This window comes from Sceloporus occidentalis, unplaced genomic scaffold (assembly GCF_023333645.1).
Source record: "Sceloporus occidentalis isolate IW3139 unplaced genomic scaffold, rSceOcc1.0.p SCAF_3, whole genome shotgun sequence".
In the NCBI taxonomy this organism is placed as follows: domain Eukaryota; kingdom Metazoa; phylum Chordata; class Lepidosauria; order Squamata; family Phrynosomatidae; genus Sceloporus; species Sceloporus occidentalis.
Window position 1 is genome coordinate 232,613,935 of NW_028316983.1, and position 15,277 is coordinate 232,629,211.

The following is a 15,277-nucleotide window of genomic DNA, read 5'->3' on the forward strand; positions in this document are numbered from 1 at the left end:
TTGAGTTTATCTGTAACACGGTCTTCCTCTTTTCCTACTTGCCTTCAACTTTACAAGCATTATCATCTTTTACAATGAGTTATGTCATTTATGATATTTCCAAAGGATAACAGCATCAGTTTAGTCATTTGGGCTTCTTGTGAGAGATCAAGCTTGATTTGCTCTCAAATCCAGTGGCTTATCCATTTGGCAATCCATGCTATCTGTTGAACTCTCTGGCAGCATGTTTCAAATGAACTGAGATGGAAATCAGAAATATTATGGCATGACTCAGGATGATCCTCAGTTTTTTATTCTGTCACATGTCCTTACATTTGAAAGTCCCATGAAAGCTCATAAGAATCTGCTATTAAGAATCCTGGGATCATGAAGGGGTCAATGAATGAATTAATCAGGATGCATTGACTTCAGTGCCTTTCAGCCTTATACAGGGTTGAATCACTGGGACGATCTAGCCCAGCACTGTCAACTCTGACTGGCAGAGACTCTTGACTCTCTAGAGTTTCAGGCAGGACTCTTCTCTAGCTCTACATGGAGTTTCCCACTCTTCCCTAATGGTGTCCCATTCAAGTATATATCACACCCAATATTGTTTAGCCTCTGAAATCACAAGAGACAACTGTATTGAATATAGTACTATACAACCAGAATCTGTCTGGGAAAGTGGCCAGCAGCCAATAGCGAGCAAAATAACTTGAGAGTGTTACAGACCGCCCTTTTGGGGCGGCCTGTATCCGGCCCTTTCCTTGCTGGATCGGGAGCTCAGCTGCCACAGCGGCAGCCTCTGAGGCCCTGATCCGCCACTTTCCAGGCCACAGGGAAGCAGCAAAAGGCTGCTTCCCCACGGCCTGGAAAGGGGTGTCCTTGGAGCTTCATGCCCCAAGGACACCCGACGGCGGCGGGGACAAACAGAAAGGGGCCACTCGTCCCCTTTCTGCTTTGCGTCGCTGGCGCAGCTGTCTAAAGGCTGCGCCTAGCAACACAAAGCTGGAAGGAGCTCCGAAACGGAGCTCCTTCTGGTACTGCAGAAAGGGCGCCCCAGGCGCCCTCACATGGCGCCAGTACATCACCTCTGCGCTGCTCCGCTTGGAGGCGGCGCAGTCATGACATACCAATGGCGGCGCCCATGTGTATAGGGCGCTGCCATTTTGTACATGCTCGGCACATACTAGGGTTAGGGCGTCTGGAAAGGACGCCCATTCTTAACCCTAGTACGTGCCGAGCACATACTTTATGCGCGTCTGTAACGCAAAGGAAAGCAGCAACATAACACAGTGTCTGAAGTAATACAAGTCCAGAGTATCAGATAACAAGATGTTAGAACAAATGACGAGTTCCAATAGTAAAGTCATTAGCCCATTAGGGTTCAAGCAATCAGAGTAATCAAGAGTCAGGGGTTCCAAAAAGCAGAATCGTTAGTTCAAAGGTCCAATCCAGGAAGTCATGCAACAGGAGAATCCACAAACAGGGTGCTTTCACCAGAGAAGTCAGTTAACCTCTGACAAAGGTTCTGGCATTCTTCCCAGGCTTTTACCTCCAGCATTTCCTAGTGCAGCTGCTTCCTGATTGCTTGGTGTTTCTCATAAAGCCTCCTAGAATGACACAGTCCTGCCCTTTCTGATCTTTGCTGGCTGTAAGAAAATACAGGTCAGTTGGACTCTTCCCAAGTTGGCAAGAGACTCTTCTGCTTGGGTGCCAAGCTCCTGATTGTCCTCTCTGGCATCAGGCTCCGTTGGCCCAGGCCAAACCTGGGACTAGGCTCAGGGTCAGGTTCCTCCCTTTCTCTCTCCTCTTTCAAGTCCTCAGTCAGGCACATCTCTAGGCTGGACCTGACAGAATCAAAGGCTGCATCTCCACAGTAGAAAGAATGCAATTTAACAACATTTTAACTGCCATGGGTCAATGCTATGGAATCCTGTGATCTGTAGTTTGTTGTGGCACCAGAGTTCTCTGAGAGAGAAGGCTAAATATCTCACAAAACTACAAATCCCAGATTTCCATAGCATTGCGCCATGCCTGTTAAAGTGGTGTCAAACTGCATTATTTATGCAATGCAGATCAGAACTAAATCCCAAATAAAATTAGTATAAACCACTGAAAAATGTTCAGAGTCCTATTTGCTGCTGAACTCAGGACCTTCAAGTGGTATAGTGGTAAATTCTGAAGTTCAACCACTCACCACAACACTCTACATGAATCCCTGTTCAGAGCATGACATTTAACATTAAAGCACCCTTTCTATAGACATTCAACATACTACAATTCTTAGTTTTAGATGAATGTTAACAACAGGCTTATTTGCGGTAGACTTCCATGTATGGCCAACATAAAATCTAATCCACGGACCACAGAAACCTTGTATGTTAATTTGTATTTTGTATATTCATATATACTTTATATTTTATTTTAGTAGCTTAGATTTTTTGGATCTAAGCAGTTTATAAATGCTTGTATATATAATTAAAGAGGAGTGTAAAAACAATGATGGTAGCTTGTTTGGTTCATATTTATTTATTTATTTATTTATTTATTTATTTATTTATTTCCTGCTCTTTTCCCAGGACTGGGACTCAGAGCGGCTTCACAGCAATTAAAAAACAAACAAAAAAACAACAACAAAAAGTACAATTAAAACATTTTAAAAATAAATAGATAAATGACATGCATTAAACAGAATGATTAAACTAGTCCAACATTCCTGCCTGTTCTTATAGTGATTCCTTAAATGCCTGTTTGAACAGGTAGGTCTTCACCTGCCGTCGGAAAGCCATCAAGGAGGGAGCCGTTCTTATCTCCCTGGGCAGGGAGTTCCAGAGTCTAGGGGCAGCCACTGAGAAGGCCCTCTCTCGTGTCCCCACCAAATGTGTTTGTGAAGGTGTTGGGATGGAGAGAAGGGCTTCTCCAGAGGATCTCAGAGTCCGGGCAGGTTTATACCAGGAGAAACGGTCTGCCAAATAATGTGGACCTGAGCCATGTAGGGCTTTGTAGGATATAACCAGTACCTTGAATTGTGCCCAGGAACGAACTGGCAGCCAATGAAGCTGTTTCAACAGGGGAGTTGTATGGGCTCTGTAATCGGCGCCTGTTAACAGCCTGGCAGCAGCTCTTTGAACCAGTTGAATTTTCCAAACACTTTTCAAAGGCAGTCCTATGTAGAGCCCATTACAGTAGTCCAAATGGGATGTAACCAAGGCATGTACCACCGTGGCCAGATCTGGCTTCTCAAGGAATGGGCGCAGTTGGCGCACAAGTTTTAAGTGTGCGAAAGCACTCCTGGTCACAGTAGAGACCTGGGCCTCCAAGTTTAAAGCTGAGTCCAAGATTACCCCCAAACTGCGAACCTGTGTCTTCAGGGGGAGTGTGACCCCATCTAACACAGGCTGGATCCCTAATCCCTGATCTGCCTTCCGACTGACCAGGAGCACCTCTGTCTTGTCTGGATTAAGTTTCAACTTGTTTACTCTCATCCAGTCCATTACTGAAGACAGGCACTGGTTTAGAACCAGGACTGCCTCCTTGGATTGAGGTGGGAAGGAGTAGTAGAGTTGAGTGTCATCTGCATATTGATGACATCGCACCCCAAAATTCCGGACAACGTCTCCCAGCGGTTTCATGTATATGTTAAACAGCATAGGGGACAACACAGAACCTTGACGGACCCCACAGGTCAATGGCCAAGGGGTTGAACAGGAGTCCCCCAGTACCACCTTCTGAGTTCGCCCCTCCAGGAAGGAACGGAGCCACTTTAGAACAGTACCTCCAAGCCCCATCCCAGAGAGGTGGTCTAGAAGGATACCATGATTGATGGTATCAAAAGCTGCTGTGAGGTCCAGAAGAACCAACAGGGACACACTCCCTCTGTCCAGTTCCCTGCGTAGGTCATCCACCAAGGTGATCAAGGCTGTCTCTGTTCCATAGCCAGGTCTGAAACCAGATTGAAATGGATCTAGATAATCCGTTTCATCCAGAAACCCCTGGAGTTGGGAAGCCACCACATGTTCCAGAACCTTGCCCAGAAATGGTAGGTTAGACACTGGTCGATAGTTATTCATTATTGTGGGATCCAATGATGACTTTTTAAACAGAGGCCTCACAGGCAGGATGGAATTCTGCCTTGTTGTAGGGAGGCATTGATTACTTCCTTTACCCACTCAGTCAGTCCCCCTCTGGCCTCTTTAATGAGCCAAGAAATACAAGGGTCCAAGACACATGTGGTGGTTCTTATCTTTCCAAGGATTCTGTCCACATCATCAGGCTGCACAAGTTGAAAAGTATCCATTAACAATGGACCGGTAGGAGCCAAGGTAACATCCACTGACATTGTATTAATTGTAGCATCCAATTTGGACCGAATCTGAGTGATTTTATCTGCAAAATGCTGAGCAAATTCTTCACAGCGAGCCTTTGAGTGGTCTGCATTTTCTACTTGAGGGTGAGTGTGTAAAAGACCCTTGACCACTCGGAACAGCTCTGCTGACTGGCTCCTTGTAGATGCAATGCTGGCAGCAAAAAATAATTTCTTTGCTGCCCACATTGCCAAAGAGTAGGCTTTCAAATAGGATCTAGCCTGTATTCGATCAGATTCACTCCGAGTCTTTCGCCAACGTCACTCTAGTCTCCTCCTCATTCGCTTCATCAACATCAAATCCCTAGAGAACCAGGGGGCTGGTTTGGCTCCACTCCGTGAGAGGGGATGCTCAGGAGCGATTGTGTCCACCGCTCTGGCCATTTCCCCATTCCAAAGGCTGGCTAGGGCTTCAACAGAATCGCCTGCCAAGGTGACAGGAAACTCCCCAAGAGCCCTCAGGAATCCATCTGGATCCATCAGCCTCCTGGGGTGGACCATCCTAATCGGTCCCCTACCCCTGCAGAGGTTCTGAGTCCCAGTAATTCTAAACCTGACCAGATAATGATCTGTCCATGATAATGGAACTGTGGAGCGTTCCACCACACCAAGATCATCATCATCCCACCCAGCACAAAAAACAAGGTCCAGAGTGTGCCCAGCAGCATGAGTAGGGTCATATACTACTTGGGATAAACCCATGGTTGTCATGGAGTCCATGAAGTCCTGAGCCACTCCTGAAAGGGAAGTCCCAGCATGGATGTTGAAGTCCCCTAGTACTAATAGACGTGGAGATTCCAATACCAACCCAGAGATCACTCCGGTCAGTTCAGGAAGGGAGACTGTTGTGCAGTGTGGTGGGCGGTACACCAACAGAATCCCTATTCTGTCTCGGCTACCCAATTTTAAATAAACACATTCAAAACCCGTAGATTGTGTGAGGGGGCATCTGGTCAGGGGGATGGAATCACGATATACAACTGCAACTCCACCTCCTCGCCCTCCAGATCTCGCCTGATGTTGCACAGAGAAACCAGGTGGGCAAAGCTGAGATAGATTAACTCCTCCATCCTCGTCTAACCAGGTCTCTGTTATACATGCCAGGTCATATTATCAATAAGCCATTTTCTTCTCTGTTAGGAAAAGCTCTTTTGTTAAGTTAAAGGCTCTAAATTGCTTCAAGAAATAGCTCACAATAATACAATGTCCCTAGGAAAAAGCTACACACTCATTTACATGCAAAAAGATACTGTTAGCAGTATAGCTCAGAGAGAAGATGGGAGCATGAGCAATGTGGCAGATGTTGCAACCATCCACGCTAATCCAAAAGAAAGAGTGAGTGAACTTGGCTCTATAACAATACTAGCTTGCAGATGTTTTCACTATAAAAAGAAAGCCATCTACAAGCAAAATCCTTAAAACTATCTTCCTTTACTATCACCCTGTTCCACCCTTCCAGATTTTTCAGGAAACAGTATGAGGCTTAAAAATTAAGTACAATGGCCTTCTTACATGTATGTGTGTCTGTCTACAATGTAACAGCACACTACCGAAGGTTACACAGATAACGGAGCTCCAAAGGTTTAGGTTCAGGTGGTGTGCCATTACAGAACAGAAGATGTGGGATCATTTTGGGTCAGATTCTGGTAAAGGAATTCATGCTTAAAATTCAGGCATTCAGTAAAACACCAGAGGCAAATCTAGAAAGCCACAGTTTCCTGTATACATATTAATTGCTTAAAGATATGAAACAGAAGTAATTCTAAAGACTTTTACTAGTCTTATTAAAACATTGTTGGGGATAAAGTAACTGTATGTCATATGCCAAAACTCTCAAGTCCTAGATACACATAACTCTTGTTAATGTGGTATGGCTGGACAGGCCAATGATCCAACTCAGTATGTAAGGTAGTCAACAAGCAAAAGTTTGCATATAATATCATGTGTTTCAGTGTTATGCCAGTGTGAGCATGACAACAACATTCATTGCACCAGCGAACAAATCCAGGATGATGTAATCACACTGACACAGACACAAATGTCAATACATTAAAATGATTTTTAAAAAAGGAGGATCAAAATGCACCAATTCATAGCCATTAACCTTAAAAACATGACTACCAAATATCAACTAATCTAACTCACACAAGCCACAAGTTGTCAACTACATCATTCCTTCCCTTCAGAACAGAGATAGGAGACTGCATACATCAATGCCCTCTTATGTTTAAAAAGGACTCCTCTCTGCTTCCAAAGTGCAACCCATGGAACTGTTCTATGCACAGGCTTGCAAAGCACAGCTCAGTTCCATAACATAGCTTTCCTGTCTGCAAAGCACAGCTCAGCTCTACACAGAGTATTTGAAGTTTAAACGCCTTTCATCTCTACCACTGATATGGGAAATGACTGTGGGCCACTTCTGATCCAGAGGATTGTCATGCCCAGCCTGGAGGATGGCTTGGAGGACTCAGAGGATGAGCTAGAGCCCCTGGGACCTGAACCTGTAATGGAGGAGCCAGAGCCCCTGGAGCATGAACCTGTAATGGAGGAGCCAGAGGCTGGCCCTAGTTCTGCTGGAGCAGAGTCTATGGCCCCTCCAGAGATTCAGCAGTCAAGTTTGCCTGGTGCCGAGGCTGTGGACACGGAGGAGGATCTGGGCAGTGTGCCTACCTTCAATGAGCGTCGAGCAGAAAGAGAGGGCCTTCGAAGATCTCGGAGGCTTTATCAGAAGCGTCTTCGTAATCAGACACAGCTGAAGGCCGGCTCCTTGCCTTCTTAAGCACCTAGAGCATGTGTGGTTGTTTGCCAGTGGATATCTGACTCTTTTAGAGGAAAGACTCTGTCTCTGGCTCCTTTGGCTTCTTGTCTTGACTACCCGGAAACCTTGACCTTGGACTGCTTTATCGACCTGCCTATCTGTTGCCCTGAACCTCGGACCGTCTGACAATTCTCTTGGTAATCCCTTTTGGTAGAACTACTGTGAATCTCCAGGACTGTGTAGCTTACACTGACTTTGCTGTGCTGGGAGGGGGTTTGTTTGTTTGAGAACTAGCTGCCTTATCAGCCCTTTGGCTGCTTTCCCGGACAAGGATAGAGGTTCCCCACCACTACATCCTGGGGATGTAAAACACCTGTACTTCAGAGAGGATCGAAAACTAGCCTCCAATGCATTCTCCTCTGTATAGCTCACTTCCTGGAAGGTAAAGGATATTCACAACCAGTTGTAAATAAAGAAAAAGAAAGGGCCAGTATCTTCCACAGTAAATGTAGCGTACAGATGAAAAGGAGGGTTTTGTAAATTGGTTTATCCCCAGTTCACACTTTCTCCCACTTCCATGTAAGAGAAATGACTGCAATTACCCATCCACATGGCCAACCAGGAAACTATGTCATTTGTACAATTAGAAACTGTGATATTTTTTTTTAAAAGCAAGAATGCAAGAGCAGGATAGTGAGAATTAACACAAGACAGTGATGTGGGGTTAGAGGCCATTAAACCTCCCTGCCTTCAGTGCTGTCCTAACCCATATTGGGGGGGGGGGGGGGGGGCGGCACTGGAAGAGAAGCTCCTATTCATACTAATAGAAGCTTAATTGCAAATGGCATCCACATCAACAGCCCAACTAAGGCTGATTCCTCACTGCTATTTTCTAGTTTTAAAAGCCATTTTCACCATCTAAAAGTGTGAATGGAACAAGTTTAGTCCTATCTTGGGATCAGTTTATTCCTGAGATAGAACACTGGAAGATGGTTCTTTTCCTTGCCAATTTTCCCGTGCAACAAAAGAACAATCCCTCCTATTCACACATTGAAATCCACACACACACCACTCTTGATTTGCTGAAATGGCTAAAAATTGAGCAAGAGCAAAGGCCACTAGGGGATTTCTGTTAAGTATTTATTATTTTGGAAATCAGTGTAATGAAGCCCAAAGTCAGATGTACATTCACTTAGCCAGCAGAAGAGGCTTAGAAAATAGCTGCCCCTGTCCCTTGAGTATATAGATGACTTATTAAGGAAACACTTTGGTCACATAAACAGTATTGCTATGCATTCTTCACTGTACATGTTTTTCCCTCTATATTGCTAACACAGCTCAGAGTGGTGATCTAGATGTCATTTCTTGGCTCTCTGCATACCTTCCACATTTTCCCCAACAACACTGTCAGTTCTTGAATCTTTTTAATTAAGCATTTATTCATATTTAGCATTTTGCTCCAGCATTTCCTTCCCACCCCCTCAAATCTGTAGCCTTTGATGTTTGAAGAAATACTTAATACAGCAACTTATCAAGTAGAGGGCATGGGTCACATGCAGCCTCCCATATATAGCCTTCTGCAAATGCATTTGTTAATCCTAGTCCCTTCCCAAACTACTCTGGACATCTCATTGCAGAGGAAAAGAAACTTTTCAGTTGGGAAGAGAATTTCCACTCATAGAAGCAAGCTGTGGCCTCCCCATTGCTGGTATCTTCACAAAACAAGAAATGAAGTTCTGGACAATTTTGGTTTTTCCAAAAGTAAGAAGCTCTTGCATTTTAACCCCCTAAGGGATATAGCCTGCAACAGGTACTTAAAGCACAGAATTGGTGCCAAAATCTTGCCCATCCTGAGATGTACAAAATAAAGAATTAAAAATCCTACACAGCAGCTGTTGAATTTCTGACTCAGGCAGCTGTTCAAGCCATAGCAGACTCCACTGGGAAACACACTAGCAACCTTGTTTGGCAACAAGGCATACAACTGGGTTGAAATCCCCAACTGGCACATTTGTCTGGACAAGTCCTACTGAAATGAACAAGAGCAATCCAAGCTTGTAACAAGCTTCCCCTTGTTGGGCTGGGGAAACTTTGGACCTGCATAAGTTTTGGATGACAGCTCCCATAATCCCTTTACTATTTACTATGCTGCTGGGACTTCTGGGAGCTGAAAACATTTGAATGGTGAAATGTTCTCCACCTTGCTTTCCCTTTATAACAACTGTCTCCTTCTTTCTCTGTTTGCCCCAGCCAGAACAAATATGTTATTTTAAGAAGAGTGAAGTTTGGGAGACAATTTCCTTGCCCCCCGCCCCGCTTTTCAGAATGTGTTTTCTCAGCACAAGAGATTTTTTCCCCTCTCTTGTCTGAATCCCTCTGATAAAAACCAATAATGTGGCTGCCATACACATAACAACATGAGCAACAGCATGCTTTCACAAGGTAAAACAGAACTCAGAAATGTTACCTAGTTACTACAGTCCCTAGAATCTCCCCACCAGCATAATGCCTGTGGGGATTTCTGGGAGGTGTGATCCAAAAAGTAGCTTTTGCAAATTTTAATTTTGCTAAAACCAGCATCTGATAAAGTGGAATTTGCCCCATGTGTGTTGTGTGTTAAGTCTTTAAGGAGACACAAGCTTAAAGTCATAAAGGTCTCCAGGTCACAGAGGCTCTCTCAGGCACTGTTTACACACTTTCATTTTTTTAAGTTTGGGAATTTAACAGCACTTTGCATCCAGTACTATACTTCTAGACCTTACTGTAAAGCTGGGATAACATATTTCTTTGCTTCCCACATTGAAAAAGTAGAAAGTAGCATGAAAACAAGTAATAAGTTGGCACAGTGGTCGGCAGTATCCCTTTGTCCTGCCATTTTTTTTCTAATCAGGGAAGATTTCCTGCAGGATTATTTGACTTTTGCCCATATCCATATACAGGTTCCACACACTGCTGAATGTCTGACACATATATCTCCCCAGGAGGTCACTTCTAGGGAAGTGGAAAGGAATAGAAATATCTAGGGCAGCCAGGACCAAAACTGCAATGTACTGAAATGGGAGCTAGATCGTCCTCAGCATGGGGTCCGATCCATCTCCCTTTTTGTCGATACTTTTAGAAAAACACAATAGATATAACTTTTTATTGCCTTTTTTTCCCAGTAACAAAACTGCATTTCAAAACAGGCTTGGCTAAGGGTGCTTTTCTTCACCCAACTTTCCTATGTGGAGAAACCAGATCTTATTAAAAAAATGGTTGGGGGGGGGGGGGCACTTCTATTTTGTACAAGATATTTTATAGAAGGGAAAGTTTGCCTGGTCCTTCTCTGATTCTAAGACACCTGTTCAAGCTTTGTATCTTGCACAAGCTTTGTGACAGTGAGGCTAGCACTGGGATGTTTTGTCCAGGCCTGTAGTGAGGAAGCCTAAGAATACCATGGAAGACGATACTGAATCAAGGTACTCCTGCCAAAACCTGCATATGGACAACCAATCTGTGAAAAATTGAACTTTTTTCAGCAGCACATTGAGTTTTTATAGGATTTTAAAACAAATGTCATTTTTTCAGCTTGGGGATGAAATGTAATTTAAGAAGGATCTTGGGGCTGCATTCAAGCAGTGGGAGGAGATGGGGCAGGGGTGGCATAATGTGTGTCTTGTGGGTCACATGAATCCCACAAAGTTTTAAACTATGCCCCCCAAAGCAATCCAGAAGCCCTTCAGAACCCTAAGTGTCCTCTCTCAATTTTTTTTAAAAAAATGTTCATATAACATCTATGAATTAGTAAAATGAGGGCTAGACAATACAACTATTAGGGGGATTAGTAATTGGTTTTTACCTTGAATAATGTAGTGATGTTTTCAGTTATATATTTTGGAAGGAGCAGAAAGGTAAATTCTTCATTGGCTGCATAGAACTTTTGGGACAGTTCATATATGCAGTGTTGCCAACAAGCCTCAAAGATATTCCCCAGAATGTTTTACCAAAATCCCCAGAATTCCCCAATATTTATTATTATTATTCAGTCAAAATCCCAAGAAAGAAATTAATTAAATTCCCTGGATTCCAGGGAATTCTGTGGCAATTCCCTGGGTGCTCAACAATGGCTCCTTTTCATCCTGAAGAGAAGTGATCAGTGGGGTCCCACAGGGTTCTGTCCTGGGCCCAGTGCTATTCAACATCTTTATCAATGACTTGGATGACAGAATCGGGAGCATACTTATCAAATTTGCAGATGACACGAAACTAGGAGAAGGATCAAAATTCAAAATAACCTGAATAGATTAGAAAGCTGGGCCAAAGCTAACAAAATGGATTTCAACATGAAAAAAATGTAAGGTACTGCACTTAGGGTGGAAAAATGAAATGCACAGATATAGGATGGGTGACACCTGGCTGAATGAAACTACATGTGAAAGGGATCTAGGAGTCCAAGTAGACCACAAATTGAACATGAGTCAACAGTGCAGCTACAAAGGCCAATGCAATTTTAGGCTGCATCAATAGAAGTATAGTGTCTAGATCAAGGGGAGTAATAGTGCCACTCTATTCTGCTTTGGTCAGGCCTCACCTGGAATATTGTGTCCAGTTCTGGGCACCACAATTCAAAAAGGATGTTGAGAGGATTTGGAAACCATGTCCTATGAGGAATGACTTAGGGAGCTGGGGATGTTTAGCCTGGAGAAGAGAAGGTTAAGAGGTGATACGATAGCCCTATTTAAATACTTAAAGGGATACCATATTGAGGAGAGAGCAAGCTTGTTTTCTGCTGCTCCAGAGACTAGGACCCGGAACAATGGATGCAAGTTCCAGGAAAAGAGATTCCACTTCAACATTAGGAGGAACTTCCTGACAGTAAGGGCTGTCTGACAGTGGAACACACTCCCTCGGAGTGTAGTGGAGTCTCCTTCCTTAAAGGTCTTTAAACAGAGGCTGGGGATGCTTTGATTGTGATTTCCTGAATGGCAGGGGGTTGGATTGGATGGCCCTTGCGGTCTCTTCCAACTCTATTATTCTATGATTCTATGAACTGGCAACACTGCATATATGTCACATTTAATATACTGGTAATTTCTTGTGACGTTTGTATGTGTCTGTGTGTATCAGTTGTGTTTGCAATATTCAGTTATAATTGGCTCCATAGAACTTAGAAAGAGGTACATTCACACCAATTTCCAGGTATTATTTTGCCCCCAAACCAGCCCCAAATGCCTAAAACTGGCTGCAAGCACAGTGGTTAGTACAGTGGTTAACCTTCCATATCCGCAGAGCCCCACAACCCCCTCAAATCCCTGGAAAAAAGGCATAAAGAAGGCAGGCAGGCAGAAAATCAGACCCCAAACTTCTGGTATGCCAATACACAACAGTGTGATCCATGAAAGGGGCACAGAAAGGGATAAGAGCCCCTGCCTCCTCTGCAGTTGCCCACCCATGGGTTATGGGAACAAGGCAGGACCAAAAGAAATTCTTACCAATTTACCTATTTTCCCATCAAGCATACAAAGCAAAGCTTTAGTCTACACATATCTACTTAGGCATAAACTCCAGTACAACAGTTTCCAGTCACTGGAAAGCACAGCTCCATTCTACTTGGTAATAAGCCCTTGTCTGCTTAGGAGTGACCCCAAGTGCAATTGTTTCCAGCACTGGAATGCACAGCTCAATTTGAGGGATGTCTACTCAGGGGTAAGATCCAGTGCAACAGCTTTCAGGCACTGCAAAGCACAGATCAAGTAAGCATGCTTACTCAGGAGTAAGCTTTAGTGCAACAGCTTCCAGGCATTCCAAAGTACAGCCCAATCTGAGGCATATACCTCAGTGTAAAGCCTTTCTTGACTGCAAACCAGAGCTCGTTCCCCAAACAGTTAAATACTCTTATTTTAATCCCTCATCAATTACCAGAGATAACACAGTGCTTCAGAATGTTAGTTTTCTGGACTAGAACTCCTAAATTCACCCAGTGACCTGGCTGGCTGGGATATCTGGGGAGCTGTTGTCCAAAACGCTAATCTCCCAAAACTCTGAGAAAACATAAGGAGCCTGCAGGCAATACTGGGACTCTCTGGATTTCTAGAGTTCTTACACCCATAGCAGCGAAGGGTAGATGTCAGCCTTCTCGGTCAGCATTTGGACAGAATATTGTCTGCATGTTTCTTTTTGTGTCTAATAAGGAAAGAGATATGACATTTGTTTGTCCTTTTAAAGCTGAAACCTAGAACTTCAGAGAAAAGGCCTGAAATATTCCTGAGAGGGCCAAGTTTCCCACAGTCCCTTCTGTGGCTTTGGACATTGCCCATTTTTTCTGGGGACATGACATGCAGCCAGTTTAAGTTCATACAAAACATTGTCCAACTTCTGCAGGCATCACAAGCACTGGAACAGTTCAGGCTTGACAATCTCATAGCAAAGGAAAGGTTGGAAAAAGAGTTGGTTTCTTCCTGCTTACCCATCCCACACTCATGGGCTCTTGCAGCAAATGAATGCAACACAGGCATGTGTGAGAAGAGGTTTACAAGTTTTATTTGTTTGTTGGCCAGGGAAAGGTACTTTCCTTTTGTGAATTTATTTGCATTGTTGTGATAGTTTAATTATCCACTGCTCTGACTATTAAGTTGCATGGTTTAAAGATGACTGCATAACAGGATGTTTCTAAATTCTAAAAAACAAGAGAGAGAGAGAGAGAGAGAGAGAGAGAGTAACCATTCTAAAATAACATCTGCAGGGGGAGTGGAGAAAGGGGGGAATATGCAACTAGCTTCTTGGGAATTATAAACCTCTGCACCATTTAACTACTTCCCTACTGAGTTTATGACCAAAGAAACAGAGAACAGTTACACAAGAATTAAGACTAAAGAATATTTTGCATTTCACAACGCTCTGGAATGGCTATGTAAAGGAACCACGTGGGAATTAGGTTGCATTGGCTGCAGGATTCTTGTATCATAACCCCCAAAAGTAACTTTTCCATGTAGTAGATGTTGGTAGGTAGACAGTAGTAAAGAGCTGTTGTAGGATGAAACTGTGGCTGAATCTGCACTGTGGAAATCATGCAGTTTGACACTGCTTCAACTGCCATGGCTCAAAGCTAGGGAATTCTGGGATTTGCGGTAGATGTGGCACCAGAGCTCTCTGACAGAGAAGGCTAAATATCTCTGAAAATTACAAATTCCAAAATTCCATAGCATGGAGTCATGGCAGTTAAAGTGGTGTCAAACTGCATTAATTCTGCAGTGGAGATGCAGCCTGCATGTACTATGTATAACCTCCCTCTCCCCCTCAGGAGATGCAAAGGAGAGATACATAGTGAAGCACTCTCACTAATAGGGATGGAAAGAATATTTGAAAATATTTGAGTAATAGATTTTAAAAATGGTGAAGAGGAGAATCCTGTCCAGATGAGAATCTCTGTAGTTCAGTACTTATTCCAGGCCAAAAGCCCAAACAAAAAAACCCCTACATAACATTTCTGCACAGAAAATCATGTTTCCTGAAAGAAAATGTAATTTTTGTGCAAATAAACTCAAGTTTTTTCTTCACTGAACAAATCCCAAAGTGTGAATAGTCTTGTGCATGCAATCAAGCACAATTAAGTGTCAAAGTCTCAGTTCCAAAAACTTCAGACAGCTGGTAAAAAAAAAAATCAATAGTTACTGTTCAAAGCTTGTAAAAGTTTCTTTGTGAGCTACAGTTCCCATAATCTCCTTGCTAGTGTAGTTGCTAGCCAACTGGCTGGGAAAATCAGGGAGTTGTTAGTGGCAAGAGGTATCTCTGTAGCTGCTACAAAGATTTTAATTATTAATACCACCCTTTAGTAACACATCTATCTGTTGTTTCTTTTCTTCTATATGTTTGTTTTTGATAGTTGCATTTTATAATTTTACTGTAAATCATCTCAAGAGGTCAATAAGTTCAGGAGTGACTCAAAAAGGCATTAAATAAATGCAGGCCCAGTGATATCGCACAAACTAAGAAAGCTGCAAATGATGATGACAATAATAATAATAATAATAATAATAATAATAATAATAATAGTAATAATAATATTTATTTATATGCCGCCCAATCACTGGGAATCCAGGTGGCTTACAACAGAGGGGATAATAGACATTGGGGCTAGACAGCAAGCACAGGGCTGGATCTCCACTGTCACCTGGTTTCTTAAGTCTATGGTGATA

The 15,277-nt window shown here is 43.2% G+C and overlaps 1 protein-coding gene and 1 pseudogene across 1 annotated transcript in view; both read right to left on the minus strand.

The window, feature by feature from the left end:
- Window positions 1-15,277, minus strand: part of SNTB1 (syntrophin beta 1) — a 143,899-nt gene that overhangs the window by 116,745 nt on the left and 11,877 nt on the right. The gene's annotated exons all lie outside the window — the stretch shown is intronic.
- On the minus strand, window positions 4,091-5,455 carry LOC149317609 (uncharacterized; annotated as a pseudogene).